The sequence below is a fragment of the Zeugodacus cucurbitae genome, chromosome 2 (assembly GCF_028554725.1).
Source record: "Zeugodacus cucurbitae isolate PBARC_wt_2022May chromosome 2, idZeuCucr1.2, whole genome shotgun sequence".
Lineage (NCBI taxonomy): Eukaryota > Metazoa > Arthropoda > Insecta > Diptera > Tephritidae > Zeugodacus > Zeugodacus cucurbitae.
In genome coordinates this window covers 64,531,903-64,555,918 of record NC_071667.1, presented here as the reverse complement: position 1 = coordinate 64,555,918, position 24,016 = coordinate 64,531,903, and the positions used below count along the sequence as shown (strand labels likewise).

The 24,016-nt window shown below is 36.9% G+C and overlaps 1 protein-coding gene across 3 annotated transcripts in view; it reads right to left on the bottom strand.

Moving 5' to 3' along the window:
• Nucleotides 1-24,016, bottom strand: part of LOC105218430 (tRNA:m(4)X modification enzyme TRM13 homolog) — a 793,174-nt gene that overhangs the window by 520,293 nt on the left and 248,865 nt on the right. For all 3 annotated transcript variants that reach the window (XR_008469969.1, XR_008469970.1, XR_008469971.1), the window contains one exon: nt 7,665-7,699. The gene's annotated coding sequence lies outside the window, so the exon portion shown is untranslated. The remainder of the gene's footprint in view (nt 1-7,664; nt 7,700-24,016) is intronic.

Below are 24,016 nucleotides of genomic sequence, written 5' to 3'. Positions count from 1 at the left end.
CTGCGGCGTCGATAAGGGAGCCTGCACCAGCCGAAAAATGTTTGGCCTTGGTCAGGGATTTGCGAGTTATTTTTAATTTTGCTGCTCTTTTCGATTTTATTATGTTTTCATTTCATTTCATTTCGCTTTGTTTCCACCGATTTTTCGATTTTTATTTTTCGTTGCCGGTTTTCTGTGTGTGTGTGTGTGAGTGGGTTTTTGTTTATTTGACTCGCGTATGAAATGAATTTCGTGTGTTGTAGATGTTGTTGTTGTGCTTGTGCTTGTGTTTGGGGCAAGGGCAGCTTTGAGCATTTCATTAGCAGGCAGCGTAATAAATATTCGCACACATTCGCATACATACTGTATTTGTTTATATACCTTTGCCGTTCTGCAACAGTCTCTGACCTACACCATGTTTATAGCGGCACATAAAATGTGGTAATTAAGGCCCAGCATTTGGTTATAATTGTATTGTTGAATAGTAATAAATAACAGATACCGTCGAGGTACTGTAGGTGGATTAGCTGGCCAACAGAATTTTAAAATTTTTATAAGTGTTTCTTTGGATCAGAAAAATCAAAATTTACATGCATATATAGACCATACAAGAATTTGAGAGACCTGAGAACAGTCTTAATAGATATCTACATATACAAATATGTAGTCGGTAGAACGATCGTGTTGATTCGAAATCTGTATTTCATAAATTAGTCGGTGCTGCGTAATGGAAGCGGACCCGGGATCCTCCCTAGATTATCAACCATGAGTCGACAAAGCGCCCTGAACTTACTACAAATCTGCAGAGATTAACTTCTAAATTCACATTTCGCGAGCTTGTTCGAAAAAGTGTGATCCAAGAAATCTTTTTCTTGATCTCCCAATGGCGGGACATTCCAGAAGAAAGTGATGAGATGATTCCACATCATCCTACTCCATGCAACTTCTACAACTACCGTCCGGTAAGATTTTTAACCTTACAGCGTGGATCCCAATGGGCAATGGCCAGTAAGAACCCCTAAGGCTAAGGAGAAGTAAGCTTTACTGAATGCGAAGAGCTCGGTAGACCTCCCGCGGTTTACATTGGACAAGAAAGATCTTGCGATCTTTATGCTAGTGACTGACCATCGCATGTTCAGCTCATCCGAGGACCATCTGTCCATTAGCATTCTACATGTTTCCATGATACTAATAGTGAGTCTCACGTTCCTGACCTTGCAAGCTCTTCAGCCGTACAATTTCCTGCGATTCCGCTGACGCCAGAAACACAGATTAATATAATTGAAAAGTATAACGATGCCACCGATAGTGAAGATAGACATTCCTTAACCAACCTAGAGCGCATAGTCAGTGAACTCAAGGCTAGTATCGCCGCTCTACTACCCGAGTGGATCGTCACCTCCCTAAAGAAATATAAAATTCAATAGTATTGCACTTAGTGTTTCCTCAGTGACAATTCAACCACCTAGAAGATTTCTGTACTGACCTTTCGACCAATTTGGATGTGGTAAAATGATGTTACAGTAAGCTTGAGATTCTCAGAGTACTCCTTTTCTATTCTGGAATAATAATATTTGAATAATCTCTCGAATATTCCATTTGATAGACCATTCGGCCCGTGAGCCATATTCAAGTAAGACCTATTTCGATTACTTATGATCCGATATCTAAGTAACTTTATTGGCAGTGCTTAAGTTTACTCTTTGGACTTTAAAAACTAGAAATTCCAAACTGCAATTAGACGAATTTTGAAATATATCCCGTTTTTTGTCATCGGATTGTGCTACCTATACGAAGACTACCTTACTAGCTAGCTACTAACTTATTGGAAATAATTATCTCGAGATTATTGACGAGATATAAGACGATTTGTAAATATATATATAGGTTCTAGATTCTATTCAGGTTCTATTCTATATGTCTACATAGTTCCATAACTGCCACCTAATCTCAAACTGAACTCCCTTAATCTAAGTTTTGTTCATGATTTCAACGCTAATCAATAAATAAGTCTGTATCTTCATTCTCTTGAACAAAAAATACCTTTGTTCTGAAATTTGTAACCTCTCTTTACTTTTGTTTTTGGCACTCGTCACTGACCGTGAGCCCGAAACGCTAAACGCTCGGTTGCAACTCAGTAAACGTAGATGGCGTCTAAACGCCTGACTGGATGTGACTGCGGCTGGAAGTATGTATATTGAAAACAGCGCGAATGTCTAGCCAAAGAATTGACGAGTCAACGCGTATTTGCACAAAAATTAATCGAAAAGAGGAACTAGAGATGGAGAAAATAAAAATAAAAAAAAAAAAACGAAAAAGTAAACAAAATTGAGAGAAGACTTTTAACAACAAAACTTTTGTCAACAAAATCGTAGAGTTCACATGGAACGAACGACTGATAAGGCGCACCATGCCATGGGTGTGTCACTACAAGCGCCTCCCTCGGTGTGCCACTACTTCGACGATCTTCTGCGAGCGGACTTTTGCCTTGGCTTAGGCAATTGAACTGGGTAATTCGTCAGTGTGGACAGCGCGTATATATATATATATATCTATATAGGCGAAGATACGCTTGTGCCTATGAAGAATTTCTGTCGCTAAGTGTCATATATGTATACTCGGGTAATATTTGCAATTTACAAGTACTTTGGAATTTTTTCGATAACAAAGTTTGCACACAAAACTAAAGCAACAACAACAAAAAAAGAAATTAACAAAAATAATAAAGACAACAAAACGAAACGAAAATAAACGCGCTGTGGACGCTTGCTATTGGCACTTTAGTTGTTGTTGTTGAGATTATAATTGTTGTTGCTACTAATATGTTATTGTTGTCGCTGATATTAATTTTTGTTGTTGCTGTTGTTATCGCTCCTATGCTACGCTGTGCTGTTTACCCACTCTGTGCTCTGGGTTCTGATAAAATATGGGATTTCGTTCGTACGCCGCTATCTTCTTCTTGTCTCTCCTACAAACTTTTTTATTGTCATTTTTTTTGTTGTTATTTTTGCTATTTTTTAATTGTGATTATTTCATATTTTATTTCTAGACATTAAATTTATCACGTAAAAGTGCTAAAAACAACACAAACACAAACACAGACATACACAAGCAATAAGACGAAAGTTCAACGCGAGCGATAAGCAAAATTATCTCCGCCGCACTATTGGGTGAGCGTTTCGTATATTTGTTTGTGCGTGCAAATACATACACACATACAAATATATAGTAAATCAACTAGCTGAAAGCAGCGCGTATTTTCCCCAAGTTTGTTGCCCTCTCAGCCAGCCGGCATTTCAGCGCTCGAGTTAAATAAATATTTTCCACTTCTCAAGCACATGCGTACATACATATGTACACATTTGTATTTCATTTTTTTTTTTGTAGAAATTTGTTTAGTAATTTTTTTCTTAATTAAAATCTTTGTTGTCCAACCGCCGGCGCTGGCTTTCTCCATACTCGGTAGTATTCATCTTACCTGCTCCAATGCGATTTATAGCCGCCCAACACGAGGCAATCCATATTATTCTTTCTCCCTAAGATGGCGCCCAAGTGTTAAAATCCCACCCGTTTAGATACGCATAACCCAGTAGTTATTAGCCCCCACACAGCAGACAGCAGACGGATGGACGGACGGACGGACAGCGGCGGTTGAAGAATGTTCGTTGCCGACTTTGTTGCAGTAATGTTGCATTTAACTTTTCGTTTTATTGGTTGGTTGGTTGGTTGGTCGGGTGGATCGCTCTATTTGCAGCAGTCCCGTTAATCATATTTATCCAATGTTGAGTTGCGTGTTTACTTGCAGATAATCAGTTAATTTAGTTAGCATTTTGCCACTCACCGCACAATTTTATGACAATTTAAGTCACTTTTAATTTGCTCACGAAGAAGTTATGTCTTCATTGCTTTTATTTTATTTTATGATCATAACTTTTTATTTGTTTTTGCACTTCTGTGTGTAGATATGCATATATATAGTTTATCAGTGCGACAGCTTTTTCTACTTAAGAATACGGAAATTAGTGAATAGTGTATATAAGGAAAATATTGTATCGTTAGGAGACATTTGAATTGTGTTGGACCTAAACTCCAAAAGGCAGAAAAATACAGCCAAACGCAAAAATCGGTTTCAAGTTGCTGTACGCACTCCCATTCGTAAGTGGATTGCTAAACTTCGAACAGAGCACCATATGAGCACAAAAACGATGATCCAATAGATGTCCAAAAAACATTACAAAAATTGACAAAGCAATGACTCGTAAACTGGGTTGATTTATATAGCTTATATTCTTAATATATCTATGGAATATGTTGGATATATCTTTTATGAGGTACACGAAAGCTCTGTACAAAGTAGAGGTCAAAATCGACCGATAAACCATGTCAAAAACAATTGGGCTTTGAATTGTCCCAGTACCCATTTTATTTTTGGGATCTGGCCTCCAACGACTATTTCCTAATCTCAGACTTAAAGAGAATTGCCCTCGACAATGAAGAAATGGTCGAAAAATTTGCAAATGGATGAGATCGAGCCACAATAACGTCCGGAAAATGGGAAACATATATTTCTACAATACTAAATGGAAATTTTGTACCGCATTCCATCACCTTGCGTTGATATCGAAAATTAAAACACCTGGCAATAACGTCATCCACGTCGCAAATTAATGGCAACAATGGCATAGAAACTTAAAAATAAGCGATAAAAAATGTATGGTAAGTCGTCATGCTTCTGTTGGTGGATGTTGGTGCTCAGTTCAACTTCGGAGCACTTCAGTTCGATTTCTGTTCCTACTAACATTCAACACCTGTTTAAATAACAGTCTCCTGGGCTGACAATAGCTAACCTTTAAGCATAAAATCATAGATCTATTCAGTTTCATATACAGCACTTTCGAATTTTATCATTTTAAGGGGTTACGCCTCTCTGAACGCATGAAAATCGGAATGTTTCTTAGGAATTTTTTTGACAAAACTATTTGAGGTAGGACTTCTATATATTTATTGCTAATTTAATACATATCTTAGGGTTTGTAAATATTAAAAAAAAAAAGTTTTTAGTTAAAAATTGCAGAGATAAAGCATTGGCGTTGATCAATTTTTGTCTGTAAAAAAATTTTTTTTTTAATGATAACTTTTGAACATAGTAGCGTGGCCGTCTACTCGTTTAAAAACGATTAAACGACAAATTTTTACGCAATTAGAAGCATATTTATATTTATATTTTGGGCTAAAATACCGTCGTAACTCTGTGAAAAATCTATTTAGGAAGTCATATTCTACTTTTCAAGTCAGCCGCTTGAATAATTTTTGAACACCGTCTCGAAAAATGTGGGTTTGGGAAAATCGCAAAAGAAGAAAAATATCCCACCGCGCCGACATCTCAAAATACTCGTTATAATATGGACTTGGAAATTAAGTAAAACAAAAAAAAATAATTTTTTTGAAAATTTCAGGCTGGGGCCTAACTGGGGCTATACCAGTGTGACACTTTCAAAAAATTTATTTTTTTATTTTTTGATTATTAGATAGTTTATACCTTCAAAAATATCATGTGAAAGCGTTAAGGTCGTATCTTGAATAGTTTTTGAACGGCAGCGTTCTAAAGAGCGAAGAGTGAATTTATTCACTATACAATGACCTACGATATTTTTGATTGGTTGAAAATTGTCAATTTGGCATTAAAAAACTACGATTTTTTATATAAAAAATTACTTTTTTTCAGCACTGCGCCATATTGGTAATTTTTGATATCTTTCAAAAATCGTAGGTAATTGTATAGGCAATACCTTCAACTTTAATAACATTTTTGATTCAGCTACTAATTTTGTCGGATTCTTGTAAGCAGTTGAGGAACTTTGATTTTTGCATTTTTTCTTAAAACAGAGCTAAAAAATATACCGTATTATTCAAAAAAACTTCGATACATTCGATCGAGTACTTTCTTAAAAAAATTCATGAAAATCGCCAAGGAAACAAAATTTACTTGGTCTTCCAAAACTATTAAATTATACTATATCACAAGAAGTTATGTATTTCAATTGATTTAATACTCCGTCTCAACGAATGTTTGAAGTAATGGACTGGACCCTTTTGACTGACGACTATGCTATAAGGAATTTGTGTAATTTAACCTTATTTCTGTAATAAAATAAAAACATCCTGAGGCAACCAATTACTTTCTCATCTTCTCTGGGGCAAAAAAAATAAAATTATAGATGATGTACTCGGCGAAACAACAATCTCAGAGAAATAAATATTTGTGCCAAGTGGAATAAAACTGACTGCAGCGAAACCATTCAGACCCGTACTTTACCAATTCACTGAAAATTCTTAAACGCCTCACACCTTAAAAGCTGTAAGTAACCACTATAAATAAACAAATAACTGCGTTAGTTTTGACCGTTACATCCTGAAAGAGTTTACCCAATTTCCACAGTTATTAATCAACTTCCTCGGAGTTACCTGACAACTTCGCACTTGAACACACACCAAGTGTGTGCTTGTGTGTATATATTTTCGACATCTGAAAGCCAAAGATTTGCAATCTTTTCCTGTCTTCCTGTTTCCGTTTGCACCCATTTCTAATAACACCAAAGACACATCTAGTGCAACCGCTAGCGCGTTGCATGCAACATCAGCAACATCAACAACGCCAACCAAACCAGCGTTTATCCGTTTAGCGAAATCAATTCAATAGCCGCCTAACTAAGCTAACCAAGCCTGGTTGAGCCAATTTAAGTTATATGTACATATCAAAAACAATAGCAACAACAACAACAACAACCCAACTAAACCAAATTGCAGCGAATGAACAAAAACCGTTGCCTTGATTTAGCTATTTCCTGTGTACGGTTCCTGTTTGCCGCGGCGCTCACTCAACAACAGCAACACCAGCAACAACAACTACAGCAATAACGACAATAACAAAATTACTAACTGATTTTCTAAACAATCTAGCAACAATTTATGCATTTAATAGCCAAACATCTGTTGGTGCCGGCGGCTTGCGGCCGCAACCGGAGAACGGAAGTGCTTCCAGAACTGGCTGCGTGAGAGAAAGAACCAGCCGAACTGCACATTGTAATAAATAAGAATGAATGTTGTTAACAAGAACGGTCGGCCGGTTCGGTGGGCCGTTGGTAATGGCCAAGCGCGCGAGCAACAAGTGGAAATCGCTTAAGTGGCTTGTAGCTTCCGAGTTATGAAGTACACGCGTGAGTGTATGCGTGTGTGTTCTTATGCAGTGACCGCATAAGTTTGGCACAATTGCACAAAATAACGATGACAAAAGTATAACAGCGCTCACTAAACGCAACAACAACAACAACATCAACGCTATGCTTTGAGCTTGACTCTATTAATGACAGGAAAAATTTCATCAAAGTGGCAACTACAGCTAAGCGTATGTATGTATGTATGTATGTGGCAACAATCATCTGCATGCTTTGCAGTTTTTGTTTTTGTTTTTGTCACTAATGCGTTAACGCAGTTATGATAGCTTATGGTGGCATCGAGGAAGTATCACAGTTGGCGGAATTTCTTCTGTGTGCATATATATCTGTTTGTATGTGCATTAGGTGTATTCTTTCATAAGTCGAATGATACAGTGAGGAATTTATGTTCATATTTTGGAAAACACCAATATAAAGATCTGCGAAAAAATAATTTAAAAGTGTACTTACCTTAATGACAATTGTTTAAGTAAGCTGAAGGAAAGCTAAAATAGAAAGAAAAAATTAAATTAATTTCACAATAATGATTTATGTCACAAATGAAAAGAAATATATGGAAAGATATATGGAAAGAGATATAAAAAAATTTTTTATAAAAAAAAATTTTAAATATTAGCTCTACAACTTTGCTTCCGCCGTTGTTTTTGCAAATTTAAGTTTTTTTTTTGTATAAAAACGTTTACAAAAGTCGATGAGCCTCAGCCGCACTTTTCTTGGAACTAAAAAAGAAAAGCAAAATTTCCCGTAAATGTCGAGAATTCGGCTAAAAAAGTGTCATTTTCAGTTGAGAATAAGTTTGGGATGCAAATAGATCTCTACAAATATTTTATTGAGTTAATGTTGACACAAATGTCTAAGATCGATATAAAACGATTTAATCGATTTAATAGACCAGTGCTTGTCCCTAGAGACATCAATTGGAAAACGGCAGAAGCAAAGTTGTAGACCTAAAATCCTTATATATACCATATATCTGAATTTATTGAAGAAGAGAAGTAGCAGCAAAATTTAATTTTTGAATTCAAAAAAAATATGTGAAGTACAACCCTAGTACTCTGATTGCTAACTTTAAATATCTGTATGTAATATCTATGTCCGATTATATCGAGAACATTCTCTCACCTGCGCGAGCTTATTTGTGACGGAAGCAGGCGTTTAAGCTTAACACGTTCCGGTTTGGTCAATTAATATATTATTAATGCTTTATATACATATCTACATATTAATGAGAAAATATGATTTTAATAAAGCTGTGATTATGACAATTATGAAGAGAAATCATTAGACATTTTTTTTTTTTTATTTTCTTTTTTTTTTAATATTTATTTATTAGTCCAGATTATAGTTGTCGCGTTTAAAATAGTCCTAATTTGATATTATGCACTTATACCAGCGCTTCTTCCAATCATCGAAACACTTCTCAAACTCGATTTTTGGAATAGTCATTGGCTCTTTCAGCGGCCCTTTAAGGTTCTCTTTATTTTTAGAAATGTAAAAAAGTCACACGGAGTCATTTCTGGCGAATATGGAGGCTGGGGCATTGTTACAGTATTGTCTGCGGTTAAGAATTCACGAAAAAAGCAACGAAGCTTTTGTGAACCTTTAACAAACGAAAATCGGCATGCTCATAAAAAATCGTCTAAACTTAGCAGCTGCTACAAAGAAAGTCAGGAATTAATATAACCGAAAATTATATCGTACTTCAGTATAATGCATATCAAGATAATAAAAAAAATTTGATATTTGGATTTTTCAAACCCGTGACATTTTCATTTTTACAATTCCCTTTATTTTTTGAACATATGTGTCTGTTGTAGTTAGTATACTTTAGAGGAAAGGAATTCTTTGAGCGAGTTTCTCTACGTTGTTTCCACCGCTATAATTTAGCACCTCTTCTAAATTAACGGAATACGTTCTTTGTAGCTGAAAACCGGTTGGATCTCTATATACTTTAGCTAAATCAAATCGATGGTTCCATAGATCCAACAATGTCTTCTATAAATTACTCTCTATTTCTTCTATAAGCTCTCTACTGAATACCCTCGTGAATACTGTAGAGTTTTAATTCATGTGAAGCTTCTTCAAGCTTCTCATCTAACGAGATCATAACGATAGACCTTTGAACTCCTTATCGTATTGGAATTAAGCGCTGTCAAATTAAATACATTTAGCTCTATTTCTGAGTTTGGTGTCCGAAATTGAACAGCGAAAACGTGTTCGATGTACAGATTAAGGTCATAATCAATCAATTAAACAATCATATTCGGTCTTAGTTCCATGAATAGTGCTTAGGCTTGCTTACATATCCAACGTATGCCGCAGAGTGGGTTCAAAACGACTATTTCCTATCCTTAGGCCTCAAGGCAATGGTCACTGGAAAGAAATTACGAATCACGACCAATTTCGAACACAAGGACAAATCGTTGTTCAAAATAGGTATCAAAAACTAAAGACACGGTATATCGATGACACCTACATTGAATCTTCCATTGATTTAAATTAAAATTTTTTATTATTTTTTTTTTCTTTTCAGCCTGCCTGGTACTGCTTTCCCAATACTTCTATTATTTTATAATTGCGCCGAAATGTAGGCAACGAAGTGGCGATGTTTGACCTTTATATTCGATCGTGAATCATGCGAACGCTAACGAAACTGATTTTTGTCAAGCGCGTATGGAGAACAGTTAAATCTTATCATATTCTCGGATTGATTGTGACTTTCTTCACTCCCCCAAAGCACTCGATCGTCCTTATTTACATTCAATAATCCCAAATAAACTTAAGTTTGCCTCATAAGTTGTTATCGTCCGTTGTTAAAGTTCAGTCAACTTTAAATGACTAACTAAATTAATAAGGTACACTCCTACGATAGTTCACATACACACCTACTTTTACAACGAAAAAACCCCACCACCAAGTGACTTTAAAAAATTACCCTGTAAAAAAAATCGCTCTGCTGTTCGAGTACTAGTTTGAGTATTGAAGTTATTAGCAAAGTAAGTGACGAATATCTGTAAGTATGTAATGTAAATAATTTCGAAACGATCGTCTGAGCACTTTTCATATTATAGACGATGCGTAAGCACACGCACTTGGACACACACACACACCGACAAATTGGCGAGGTAAATAAACTCAAAATGCCTTCAACTTTTCGAACTGTAAAAGTGCAGCCGGAGAATAAGAGCAAGAAGAAGAAGCAGCCGTAACAATAAGAATGCGTAAAATATATAAACAAATAATTCGCAAACACATACACATACAAACGCATGAAAAATATAAAAATTAATAAAAGTGAAAATACAGCAAAATTCAACTGAAATGTCTTGAAAGTGCATACAAAACAACAACAACAATCACTGGCGTCGTCGACGTCGCTGCCGCTGCCAAAGAATTATCTGAATGTAAACAACTGACAATGTAAGTGAACGGCCCAGCTACTCGAACTCCGGCGATGACGACGGGACACTGAGAAGTGGAGGAGGTAGCGTTGGACTGAGACTGCCCCAATGTGCGACGTATTGAGCTGACACCTCATCGCCGCCGCCGTCACTACCATGCCCTGCGCACATACGTCCGAAATCAGAAAGTTCTTTGACTGATTTTGTGAGGCCTTGGAACGACACACAAACAAACACACAGACATACATTTTTACAAGAGCCGCGCGATTCCTTCCCTTCGTCAACACAAGTGCGATTGACCAAAGCAACAGGGCGATGGCAGTGGTAGCTGGCAAATATCAGCAGTATTCGAGCACACATACACACCTACATAGAGACGACGGACAGACAGACCACGTGTAGGTGTGTGTGTGTGTGCAAGTGCGCACGAAATAAATTCATTACAATTCATTTGATTCGCGAATTGATGGCCGCAGCGCAGTTGCAGCCGCAGACGTTGCGGTCCACTGGAAGATGCGTTCAGCGGCCGGCGACAGCGCGCAGAGAATGCGTCGAAAAATTGACAGACGCACGACATGATAGGGGTTGAGGTGCGGTTGCGCCAGTGGGCTATGGTCGTAAGCCAAATAAAAATATGACAACACTTGACTATTGCGAAAGTAAAGCGATTTCACAGATTGATTTGTCATAAAAAATATTGCGCAGAGATTTGTGAAATCGTATGCCCAGATTGATGTGTTCTCGGGGTTTGTGAGACGAAAATGATGGTGTGGCGCTTATGTGTGCTGCAATCAGTAAGTTATTTATGGATGTTTACGCAAATTGATTACCGAAACCGAAGACAGTCTCGGTACAGGCAGAGAATGTACTCGATCAATTTATATTTCGCTTCTCATTCATTTGTGTAATTAAGAGATCATTTCGAATAGTTACTTGTTTAACAATTCAATTACGATTTTCAAGAATTAATCCTATGGAATCATTGAGTATTGGAATGAATTGAAAGAATCATCAGGATAAAAGACCAAGATAGTAAAAGATACAGGAAGAGTCTCTTAATGCTTCTTTTTTTATTTTTTATTTACCACATCAATAAATTTTGTTGCGCTCAAGGAATAAACGAACTGCCAAGAGACTCATGCGAAGAGATCTGAAATTTTCTGAAATATGTATAATGTCATATAGAGGTAATCCACTTCAGTGGTAGGCGTCATATTCGAAAAAAATGTCTTCCGAGACTTTTCCCAGTGACTTTTCCTGTTACCGACGATTGAATCGACTTAACAAAAAACAAATAAATTCACTATAAGAACTGAAAGCAAAATTACACGGCTGTTTGATCTATTTAAGATGAATGAAACAGAGTCCGGCCAAAATCTACCATCTTGACAACATACCTAAGATTTTTTTAGAAAATCTTTTCCAGTGATGTAATCTAGAAATATCCTTTTCAAATATAATTTATGGATGCGCAACCCAAAGAAATTCACTAGAAGAACTGAAAGTCAAATTCCATGACTGTTTCAGCTATTTAAGTTTAACCAATCAGGGTCCAGATTGTTGTCCAGCCAAAGTCTACTATCTCGACAACATTCCTACGATTTTTTTAGGGAATTTGTACTAGCGCAGTAGTAGCTGCCACAACATTAAAATTATTATGATTCTAGTCTACGATCCTTTTCAAATAGAAGTTATAGGTGCGCAACTCTAGTCCCTTAGCTCCAAGATAAATCAGCCGCACAAAAATTGATAATACATTTCTGTAGAAATTACATTCTTGACAACAAATAAAACTGTGGAGAATTGTCTCTTACAATTTGAACCACTAAATAAATAACAAAGGCAAACGTCTGAACTAATATCAAACTCATTGACAATATAAAAATAATCCAAGTAAATAAAAAAGATTTCAACGCACAATTAGACGACACTATAACCATACAGATAAGACATAAGAGATAGGACAATCTTTAATTTCTCTCTTTTTTCATTTTTCAAAAAGAATTGTGTGGAAAAATTAATGCGTTAGCGAAATGAAATGTGTGAAAGCAATACAAATGAACACAAAAAAAAGGTGGAGAGCGAAATTAAAATAAAAGAATTGAAATACAAAAGATTAAGCCTAAATAAGCAGCGTACGCATGGCGAAGTGTGAACATATGCAAGCGGGTGCGTGAGCAAACCCAGTAGAGAAAATTTGAAATTCTGGAATAAATTCTATTCATAAACATTCAATTTAGCTCACTCAATTAATATTTGGCGATTGGCCAAGTAGGAGAGTGCTCTTTTCTTACAAAATTTTTGCAAACCACCTTCTCAAGTAAATGAGACCATAATGTGTCAATCAATGGAATTTGAACGAACAAAGATACTTAAATGTATCAGTAATTTTAGTCAATTAAACCGTAGTTGGGCACATGGAAAATGCTATTCATACACACCATCCATTAATGGAAATTCTTGCATATATTGAATATTCTTAGACTTTATTCATAGATCCAATCGAAAAACAATACTTTCTAAACCTGAACTTAAAGTGTCTTAGAGCAAATATCTAACTGTGATCCAAATATGGATACATTACAGCATCCAGAGAGGAAAGTTAAAGGAAAGCACGTGGACCGCAGGAACTTATTTCACTTCAATTTCTATTCTGATATAGTCTATTTTTTCCTACAAGGCATTCACACAAAGACACATTCGCATTCGCATGCCGCTTGCATTTGTGTGAATGACTTTTTAATAAAATTTTGCCAACGGCGAAGTTTTGCGTTGAATTGCGGAACATTCACGAATGCGAACGCACTTTGCACGCGGCTTAATGGCTCGGCTTCAACGCAGCAACACATACGCACCGCAGTGGGGTGTTGGAGTTTAGCTCCCCTGCACCAAAGCGTTCTCCAATCCGAAATGGGCGCGTTGTTGGGTAGGCGCTACGGATGGCGCATTTCAGAAAATCGCTTTCGGCTAAGCGTCTGCTGCAGCGCGTTCGAAAGGGTGTCGCGGGCATATGTAGGTCTACCCCCATGCGACCTCGTCACATTTACGCTGTTTGTTGTTGTGCGGAGACATGTTTGTTTGCGTGTGTTTCGAGTACGCAGCTTACGCAATTTTCCTTTGGCATTTTTTAACACTCTGATACTTTTTAATTTTTATTTTTCTAATAGGTAGAGGCTTTTTGTGAAGTAATTCCAGAGCCTGTGGGCGATTTCGCCACATAATAAATATATGTTTGTCACCAAGTATTTGCTTTTTCATAATTATTTATTTTTGTTTTTATTTATATTTTTTTAATCTCACTCGCATCTTTTGAGCGCTTTCCTAAGTCTGAGTCAGATTTATGTCGCTTGGCAGCAAAGTATGTCAAAATTTTAAGGACACGCATGAAATTGTTTGGCTCAGAGCAGCTTTTCTGTAAGTACTTCTTTATTGAAACTGATTATTTTGTCAGCGTGAATAAAATTAAAGCTGGATAAGAGCTTTAAGCATCGGCTTGATAACAAATATCTAGTTATTAGATATTAAATGGTTATACGTTTTTTATATGCTTCCTTAATTTGGTTTTTTAAACTTCAAAGAACCGGCTGAACTTTCACGCTCTTCCCGGTTTCATGATGAGGTTTCATCTGACTAAAAGTGGCCTTCAAACCATAAACAAACCGGAATGCAATATTCCATTCCATACTCTAATATTCTATCTAAGAAACGTAAGCAAACCTGGCTTCACATGGCATCTCTAACTACACACAAATCTGTTCGCAGAAAATGCAGACCAACTTGGCGCCACGTAACCAAACAGATATGGCCAAAATATGACATGAAGAGAACTAACGACTTATTAAATAAGTCAAGAAATAATTTTTTCAGACTAACTGCTACCATTACAGGGCACTGGCCATTTGGAGAACTTGCGTTGAAAATGGGTGTGCCCTTCAATAACATATGCTGAAGCTGCGAACTAACAGGGTATAAGGTAACAATTTTGCACTTCCTCTGTGAATGCCCAGCCCTATCGCAGATCCGTCACAGAACACTGGGATTCCATCAAGCATCAAACCTCGAATGGATGTCTACAAAAAGCATAATGGATATAAGTAGCTTCATCGAAACCACAAAATGGTTTGAACGAGAAGCTTAAAGATGACAGCAAATATAAAAAAAGGTCGACGACTAGTGTATCAAAATGGCACAGATAGTGCTAATTGAGCACGAACTAAAACAGGACAGCACTCCTACCCACCTACCTACCTGGCCCCACGTGAACTTTCAAATTATAAACAAACCTGACCTCATGTGATCATTCAAACTACAAAGACACCTGATATCATGTGAGCCCATAAAATATAAACAAATTTCATCGCACGAAACTTCTTTGGAGATAAATAAATCAGCCATGAAATAATTCTCGATTACTGTAATATCCATAACTGTAAGTAAACAATACCTCACGTAAATAACAAACTTTCATAAATTACTCCTCAAAACCTGATGCTACGAGACCCTTCAAAGTAAAGGGGTTTTAAAAGGGACGCCACAAAAGCAGTAGCAGGAAATATATACGATCCAACAATGAGTCGAAATTATTAAAATTTACTACCGAAATTCGGAGTCACTGGCCTCAACTTTAAGAGCGCTATGTCCATTTCATGGTCGTTATAATCGTCCTGCCAGGTCAACAATTGAGCGCCTAGTGGAAAATTTTAAATCCACGGGCACAGTACAAAATGTTCCCGTGGCAATGAGACAAATAAGTGTAATTAGTTCGAGAATATTGCTGCCTCGCATCAATTGAGGAAGACCCAAATCAGTCACTCACACGTCCTTCTCAAGCATTGGGCATCTCTGTGACATCGTTGTGGCGAATTTTTCGAAAAGATCTTGGCCTATGTACATCCTTAAAAGATCAAATTGACGCATGAACTCAATCCGCTTCACCACCAGCATCGTCGTATGTTCGTGAATTGGGCTGAGCAACAACTTGAAAATGATCCGGATTTTCATTGAAGAATTATCAAAATATGCGATATTGGTCAGGCTGTAATCCGCACGTACGTAAACAAATCATTGTCAAAGGTCACTGACATCGACCAAAATGTAAAAAAAACACCCTAAGGTCAATGACGGTACAAACCGGTCGGTTACACCCGAATATATCCTTTTTTACTTGTTGACTTTTATTTTGTTCCGAGAAAATTATGAGAGGTCTCTGTTATTTTTATGGTTTTCTCTACCAAATCTCAATTTTTTTAAACCGAAGAATAATTCTTTTTGATTTGAGGATGCGTGATGCTTGCAAGTGATTCGAGTCTTTTGGTAAATGTAATGTAATTTAGGAGTGTCGAAGACTTTTTACAGATCTCTAAGGGATTGATCCATGTTGAAGCAACATTATTTCGGTAATAATAGGTGCCAGTTATTCTAATGATTTTAATATGCTTAATACAATTTCAATAACATAAAAATATGTACTTATGTATGTTCTATGTGTGTTCTACAAGTATATAAACCCACATTTTATTTGCATTGCATTTTATGCACACTGACACTGACACCGAACTTTAGAGGTGAAAACAAAAAACACAATAGAAGCTAATTCATATTCGGTCTTGGCCGAAAACAGTTTCAAATTTTTTACTAGTACTTACAACAAAAACAATAAGCAAAAACCACAAAGAACCAGCGGAGTTTATAAAGCGCGAAACTTGAAAGGTTAATTTTCCAATAAATCGAATATTAACCTTGGAGTGCATTGCGAATTTTCACGAGCAACAAAATTGCAAAAAACAACAACAAAGCAAAACATAACAAAAAACACATATGTACATAAGAACATAACTGAATGCACAATGTACAGCAAAACCAATTAAGAAAAACAAAAGCGCCAACAAAAATGAGCATACACAAATACCAATACATACATATATACTTATGTTTATATATACATACAAACATACGAAATGTTATGAACAACAATAATGCAATATGCCATATATTTGTGCATTTGTATGCATTTTTTGTCGGTTCGAATATGCTAGATGCACGCAAAACGCAACAAAATTAAGAAACAGAATATGCCAACAACAATAACAACAACAATGGCTAGCATGTAGGGAAGCTTAAGCTCGAGTGGAATCGAAATTAATGTAAGGAGGGTGTGTTGCACAGCGATTTGTTTGTAATTTATGGGATTTGTCAAATACATGAGGATGCTTTTTGCTATTGAATACCCTATCTACTTTTACAAAACACCCATGAGACCAATCAAAAAATTAAAATAATCTATCAAAGACACACTTCTCAACTTCTTCACTATTAGAAATTTTTGCGATAGATGGCGCTCTCTCTAACAAAGCTTTGCAGAAGTAAACTGTGTAATCTAGCTCAATCAACCTATCCGCTAGCATAGAACAAATAAAAAATTTTGGCGTGAAAAATATGGACTCGTTATCGAAAGCGGTCCAGCATCTTAGATGTGGCCCAAGTATCATTAAAGCGTAACCTTAAGGTGTAACCTTACTGAATTAAAGCATTTTTAGTAGTTTTCAACTTAACCTTTGTATGGGAGTTAGGCGTGGTTATTATCCGATTTCCGCCATTTTGGAACTGTATAAGGAAGTGCCTGAAGAAAACGACTCCTGACAGTTTCGTTAAAATAGCTTTAGTAGTTTACGAGATATGTACAAAAAGCTTAGTAGGGCCCCTTTGTTCTACCAAATACCTCTATACCAAATTTCACTTCCATAGCTTAATTTATGGCTTAGTTATGGCACTTTATGTGTTCTCGGTTTTCGCCATTTTGTGGGCGTGGCAGTGGTCCGATTTCGCCCATCCATGAAACACGCGTATCAAGATATCCCAATTTTTACTCAAGTTACAGCTTGCACAGACGGACAGACGGACGGACGGACGGACTTCGAATCTACTCGTCACCCTGATCACTTTGGTATATATGACTCTATATCTAACTCTTTTAGTTTTAGGTGTTACAAACAACCGTTATGTGAACAAAACTATTATACTCTCTTAGAGAAGGTTATGCCATTAAATGTATTTTATGGACTACACATTAGGGAATGTAGGGATCGTTTCTCATGGTTCCAGTAGATGTTCTAATAGCTCATTGGATCTTTGATCACAGCAATGACATTATTAGGTTTCTTATGGTAGCTTAAATTGGGTTAGGTCCTATGAGAGATCGCCAAGTTGGATTTGGATTGCTCAAAAGATAGTACTTTGTGAAGCCAGAAAATTTCATATAACTAGAAAAATTTGATATATTTATTTCTAATCCTATTAACTCGCAGTAACTCTGAAAGTGGAACATACGAGTTTTTTTTTAGATTTCGAAACCGTCCGTCAGCTTGTTCGATCATTTGCTCTTTATTGGGATATTCTCATGGACTTATCCATCAAATAAGGGACCGTACAAGCTTTAAACCTTGACATTACCACAGACCTATTACTTTGAGGACCTATTGTGTCTTATTAGATACTTTCTCATGACCGAAATGTTTCAGTGAATTCTTCATTGGCTACTTATGTAGTAGTTTCTTCCACAATTTCAATCAAAAAAGCCTAGAGCTGGCCCTCTACTTAACTCACTCGTTATATTGGCTATTTGACAAACAAAACTTTCATAATACTCAAGACAATTTATTGCACCAGGGCATTGAGAATTAAGAAGAATGATGGCAAAACAGAAAAACAACAGAACAATTGCAGCAAAAGTAATAAAAAATTTGCAAGAGGACACAGCAAAGAGCAATGCATTGAGCACATATTCTTGATATATATTTACATATGTACATATGTATGTGTGTGTGTATGCAAAAATACACAAATATATTAAGAAAAGAACATTAATATTTTTTGTGTTGAACCTTGCTCTCAATTCGCGCTTGAATGCGCCGCTGCCACAAGAAACGCGGCCGCAGCAAGCAGCACGCATACAGTACCGAACAACTAAGGAGCGGAGGCAAATATGTAACTGTGAGTGCAAGTAAATTCAAATAAAATAAGAAAAAATTCACAAAAATATGCAAATTAAGAATATAACAACAACAAGAAATGCAGTATGACGACAACAGCGCTTGAAGCGTCGACAAGCGCTTCTGTCAAACTTTGTGTCGTCATTCAAGCGCCGTCGAAGTGCAACACAGTCAGTATGAAAGTTCAATGAAAGCTCTGGAGGGATGCTAACAGCGGCATTCAACTCGATAAAGTAGCATAAAAACAGTTACCAAATGCATAGCGCGGTGTTGCAACGCGACTGTCAATGCAACGCTTGCGATTCAAGCCTCGCTGCTGGCGGCGCTGCCTGAATTTCAGTTGAATTTATTCTAACTTTTTCATTTGCTACAATTTCGCATATTGAAAAAAGTTAATTAGCAGTTGACAGTTGTACAAAAAGCAGAAAAAGGGGATGCCTCAGCGGTGGCAGCGCGCTGAGCGAATGAAGTTACAGCCGCGGAGTGGAGCGCGTAAACAAACACATAAGCGCGCCTCACAGTGCTATGCTTAGGTCATGAATAATAGAACAGAAAAATTGTTTGAAGCCATGCGTCCATTCATGCAACGTCTATCGGCGCGCCGAGATGCTGCGCGCTCAAAACTAAACAGTGACTACGCTTTGTTCGGCTGGCGGCGGCAAGCGCTCTATCCGCTGAATGGCTGTCATTTTCTGGAGTAATGTCAAGTGTAAAGCGGCCATTAAGATGCAAGCCGCAGCATTCATACGTACATCCATATACATTTGTATATGCAAATGGAGTGATGCATTTTTCTCCAAAAAAATTCTGGCACCAACACCAATACACCGAAGAACACAAGTATTTTGTATGTAGGTGTTTGTCTGAGTGCTGCATTTATTGCAGATTTGCATTCTTTCAGCAGACTTTCTTATTTGTATTAGTGCATAGGTGTGTATGAATATGTGCCTGTGGTGAGTTTCGTTTTAACCACACCATTATGTTGAATTTCATGCGTTTTTTGATGAATTGCATTCGCGCCGTTGCTCATTAGCACTCAAATTCGTTCGCTATCCAAGCCCCACTAGATCCCCCTTTAATCCATCATTGGTCTTCATCCCAGCGCTGCAGTCTTGTTGCAATGCGAGGAGATGCTTCTGAGCTTAGTCGTACAGTGTGTAAGCTCTGGTTTTATCCTAGAAAAAAACCTAAAATTTTGAACCATAAAAATTTCATTTATTACGAACCAAAAATTATGAAAACTAGTTGTCTCTCTCTTCCCAAAGAAAAAAAGAAAGTAGCAATCTAACCTTCTACCTTCACTATTTCTAAAATTGATGACTTTATGTGTATTTCAGACAGCCCTTAATTAAGTCAATTATAATATTGACTTAATTAAGACACTTTCTGATGTCGATTAAGTCATTAAGGGACTTTACCAGTGTAACCCATGAGAAATTAGTCGATTTTCGTGAATTTTTGTAAAAGAAAGTACTCGTTTTGGACGTTATAATGTATATTTTAAGATTAAGACATAAAGAAAAAGTTCCCCAACAGCTGACCGGCCGGCCGAATGAGTAGCTGAAACAAAAATATTCAAAAAGGTCATTAAAGTTGTATGTATTTCCTAAACAATGTCCTACGAACCCGGTGAATTTTTCAAAACGCTGTCCGCCATATTGGTTTCCTTGGGTTATGTCAAAATCCTGATCTGATGGGGTTTCGGATTTAGCGACCCCAAAAACATAAAGTACACATGTCTTATTATGTGTCTTATTTGTAGGTCAGAATTAATTTTTTTTTTGTGTGGCTGTGTAATCGACGATCATCCCGTTTGAGGAATGTCAGACCATGGCGACTATTATAGAAGCAGAAGTCTATAATGAAGTGACTGTACTTGGGTGGATTGAAATCTTTGTTGCTTCGGTTACATTAGATGCCAATTTTATAACACTATTGTGGGTCTTTGAATCCGCTATGGTGTTCTAGATAAGTATATTGAAATACTAGTATTGCATTTAAGTAAGAACCATTGACTATGTAAACTACTTTAAAACGAACCACCAATCTAATGAATACTCAAAATTGGAATCAATTTCGAACTCTATACGTTGAAAACGCCTTCTGAAGGATCACCGTTTCATTGGAACATGGAACAATGTTGGCTTTATCTCTACTCTGGTCTTTGCTATGTATTTGATTAAAAGGCGGATTCATAAGATGTGTATAGCCTTAGTTGGTTGAAACTACTACTACTCGTTGACTTTCCGAAAACTTCGAACTAGTCTAAACGGTCCGAATTAATTGTGTGGCTTAGTTTCGAAGGTGGTTAAACCATTAACAACTTTTTTTGGTTTATTGAAAGTAATTTGAGATTAGACATTATTTTAATACCTTTAAGTAAGAAAGAAAAACAAAGAGAGTCTGCTCAAGTACAAATATAGCAACTGTCTATAAAGAATTTTCAAATCAGATTTCTTAAGGCTGTAGTCTGCTTTACAAGCTTCAAAAAATGTATTTTTTCTTTTATTTTAAATCTCTTCCAAAACTATCCATGAATATGTCTTTAAAATTCCAGAGGCCAATTCGACATATTTTCGAAGCTAGAGCAGTTTTAGTGGCCGAGCGTCGAGCAGGTGCGATTGCTCAGGCAGACCTATAAAGCGCGTTTTCTCGAGTTTTCATTTTCACAAGTGTTAGAAAACGGTGCCGGCGATAGCAAAAAGAATATATGTCCGATCGAAAAAAAAACCCAAGTGATCTAGCTTCAGTATTAAATTATCTTCTATTTGAACTAAAAAAGTTGGACAAAAGTATTAATTAAACTACTTGTTTTGCAACTTAAAGTCAATTTTTTTTCTTAAAAAAGTGATTTTTTTTCACGAACTTCGAAAAAATTTGGAATTTTATAACTTCTTCGGTATTGTTTTAGTTCATAAAGAAAAGAAACTTATAAACTTATAAATTAAAAAAAAAATTGGTTCGACTGTATCAGATGCATCGCACGACATCCATCACCAGCATCGATTTACAAGTGCAGACTCCAGGCGCTCCAGAAAAATACTTACAACTTTGAAAAAATTTCAATATTTTTTAATAATAAATATTGTTTTTTAAGCCTTAAATATAGTACACTATCGTCTTAAAATTCCGTTTACCGCAATCATTTCCTTCCCTTTCAAAAAAAATTGCTAAAAAAAATGCTTTTCTTCGGCTTCTAAAGCAGACTACTGCCTTAAAGGTACAGTTCTAGTCTGTGTAAACCATATATGTAGACCTTACTTGGTGGCATTGATGCCACCACTCCAAGTGTTCACATCCCAATTAATACCATTTTGAGCTCATCATCCACACTGTGCATGATTATTTTGCATGCAGACATCTCATCTTCACAGCGCCATTCTTACATTACGCTTCCCTCTTCTACATTCTATTCGCTTGCAGAAACATTTTGCACCTTCTGTCTGTACTACAACTTCTACACGGCGCTTTAGCAATATGCACACTCACTCACTGTTCCTTGCAGCTACACGGCGCTCTCTGCCACAAAACTTCTCCATTGGCGCATCTTCAAGTTGCAATCGCTGTGCCTGAAGTCCTTTTCCTTTCATTGCGCTCAATTTTTACTTGACTGTCGCTTGGCTGTTGTTGTTGTTGGCGGTGTAGTTGTTGTTCTTGCAAAGCGTTGCTTTCGGTTTTGTGTTTTGGGTAGCTTTTTTGTTGTTCTTACTTGTTGTTGGCAGACTTGCCATTCGTCTCGCTGCACTTCTGTCGTTGCTGCAACGCTGTGTGCCTCTGTATATGTATGTAGTGTGTTTGTTGGTGTATATGTTCGTCTATGTGTGCGTGCAATTTTGCCGTTGCATTTTGCTAAAACTTGTCGGCCCCTCTCACACCTCAGCCCGTTTTGCATATCTCCAAGTTGAGTTTTGGTTTCTTGCCTTTATTGCTGCTGTTTGTTGTTGTTGTCGGTCGGTCGGTCGGCGGTTCGGTTCGCTCGGTTTTGCCGCCGTTTTTTGTTTACCCCAAAAAATGCTTTCAGAAAATTTCGTTCGCTGTTTTTTGTTTGTCTGCAATTTTGTTGACAAGCAGCATTGTTTGCCAAGTTGCAACTGTGTGTGCGTGTGTGTTGTTGCTTTTATTGTTTTGCGCTTGTTTGCGATCGGAAGTGCAGCCGCAATGCAATTTTGTGCATTCAAGCATGTGTGCCTTGATGGTCTAGTTGTTGTTGTTGTTGTTTAACGTAGTTGCATTGCATTGCTGCAACTTTATCCTTTCCCCAACCCAAATTGCCGGGCAAGCAAGGGTAAGTGCGCGCTGCAAAAAAGCACCGAATAACAAAAACGCACAGCAACAACAACAAACACAAAGACGTATAGAAAACAGCAAAACAACGAAAAATGCATTTGAAAGGCAAGTAATAAGAGCGAAAACATCAGCATTGCTGCAGCGCACCAAGATTTATTGGCATTTCAGGAGCCGAAAAAAACGGCAAGAATATAAAAATAAAAAAAACAAAAACAAAAAATCTGAAAAAAAAGTTGCTGCGTCTGCATTTGTGGCGACACACATACACATTTCTAAATTCTTATAATTTTTTTTTTATATTTTTTTTTTTGGTTTTATTTTTGTTATTGCAACACTATGTGTGCGGTCGCTGCGCCAGCGAGATTCTTATCTTGTGTAAATAATGCAATAATGTCCTTGACGAAATTCTACCTGTGTAGCCTCCTTGCGTCGCGCCATCTCCAACTATGTTGCAAATGCAGTTTTCACACAGTTGCATTTCAATATAGTTGCAACATACGTTGCATGCATCCTTATACTTTGCCACACAGTAAACCAGCTAACTGTTACGTTCTAGTCTCTATCCAATGCTGTTTTTGTTGTTGTTGTTGTTGTTATCACTGTCACTATTAAGTTGGCTTGTCTTTATTTTTCCAGAGTTTTTTTTCCATTTTTTTTTTTTGCTAAGCTGCCACACATGACTTCACATTTGAAATGCAGCAGCTCGCATAGTTCGCTCAATTATGCAAATGCCAGTGTCGCCACACAGTCAATGTGTTGCACGCATTTCACACACAATCGCACACGCACACGCACACACACGGTGGCATCTAAGTAGGAAATCATAATTGCATTGCCCTGACTTTGGTGACAGTGTCGCCAGCCAATTAACGGTTACAATGACATTCACGCGCAGGATCCGAGCTGCCGTTGGGTGTCCAAACAAAAACAAAAACAAAATCAAAACTGTTGCAATAACAAAACAAACAAATATACATATATATTTTTAACTTCAATTATGGTGCAATGAAGTGGCAAATTTTGAAAAGCCAAAAGTAAAATGTTCGTTAAATGCAAGGACATGCACGGAAAGAACAGTTACATTGTAAATAGTAGTAATCCTATAAGAATATTATACTCATAAGC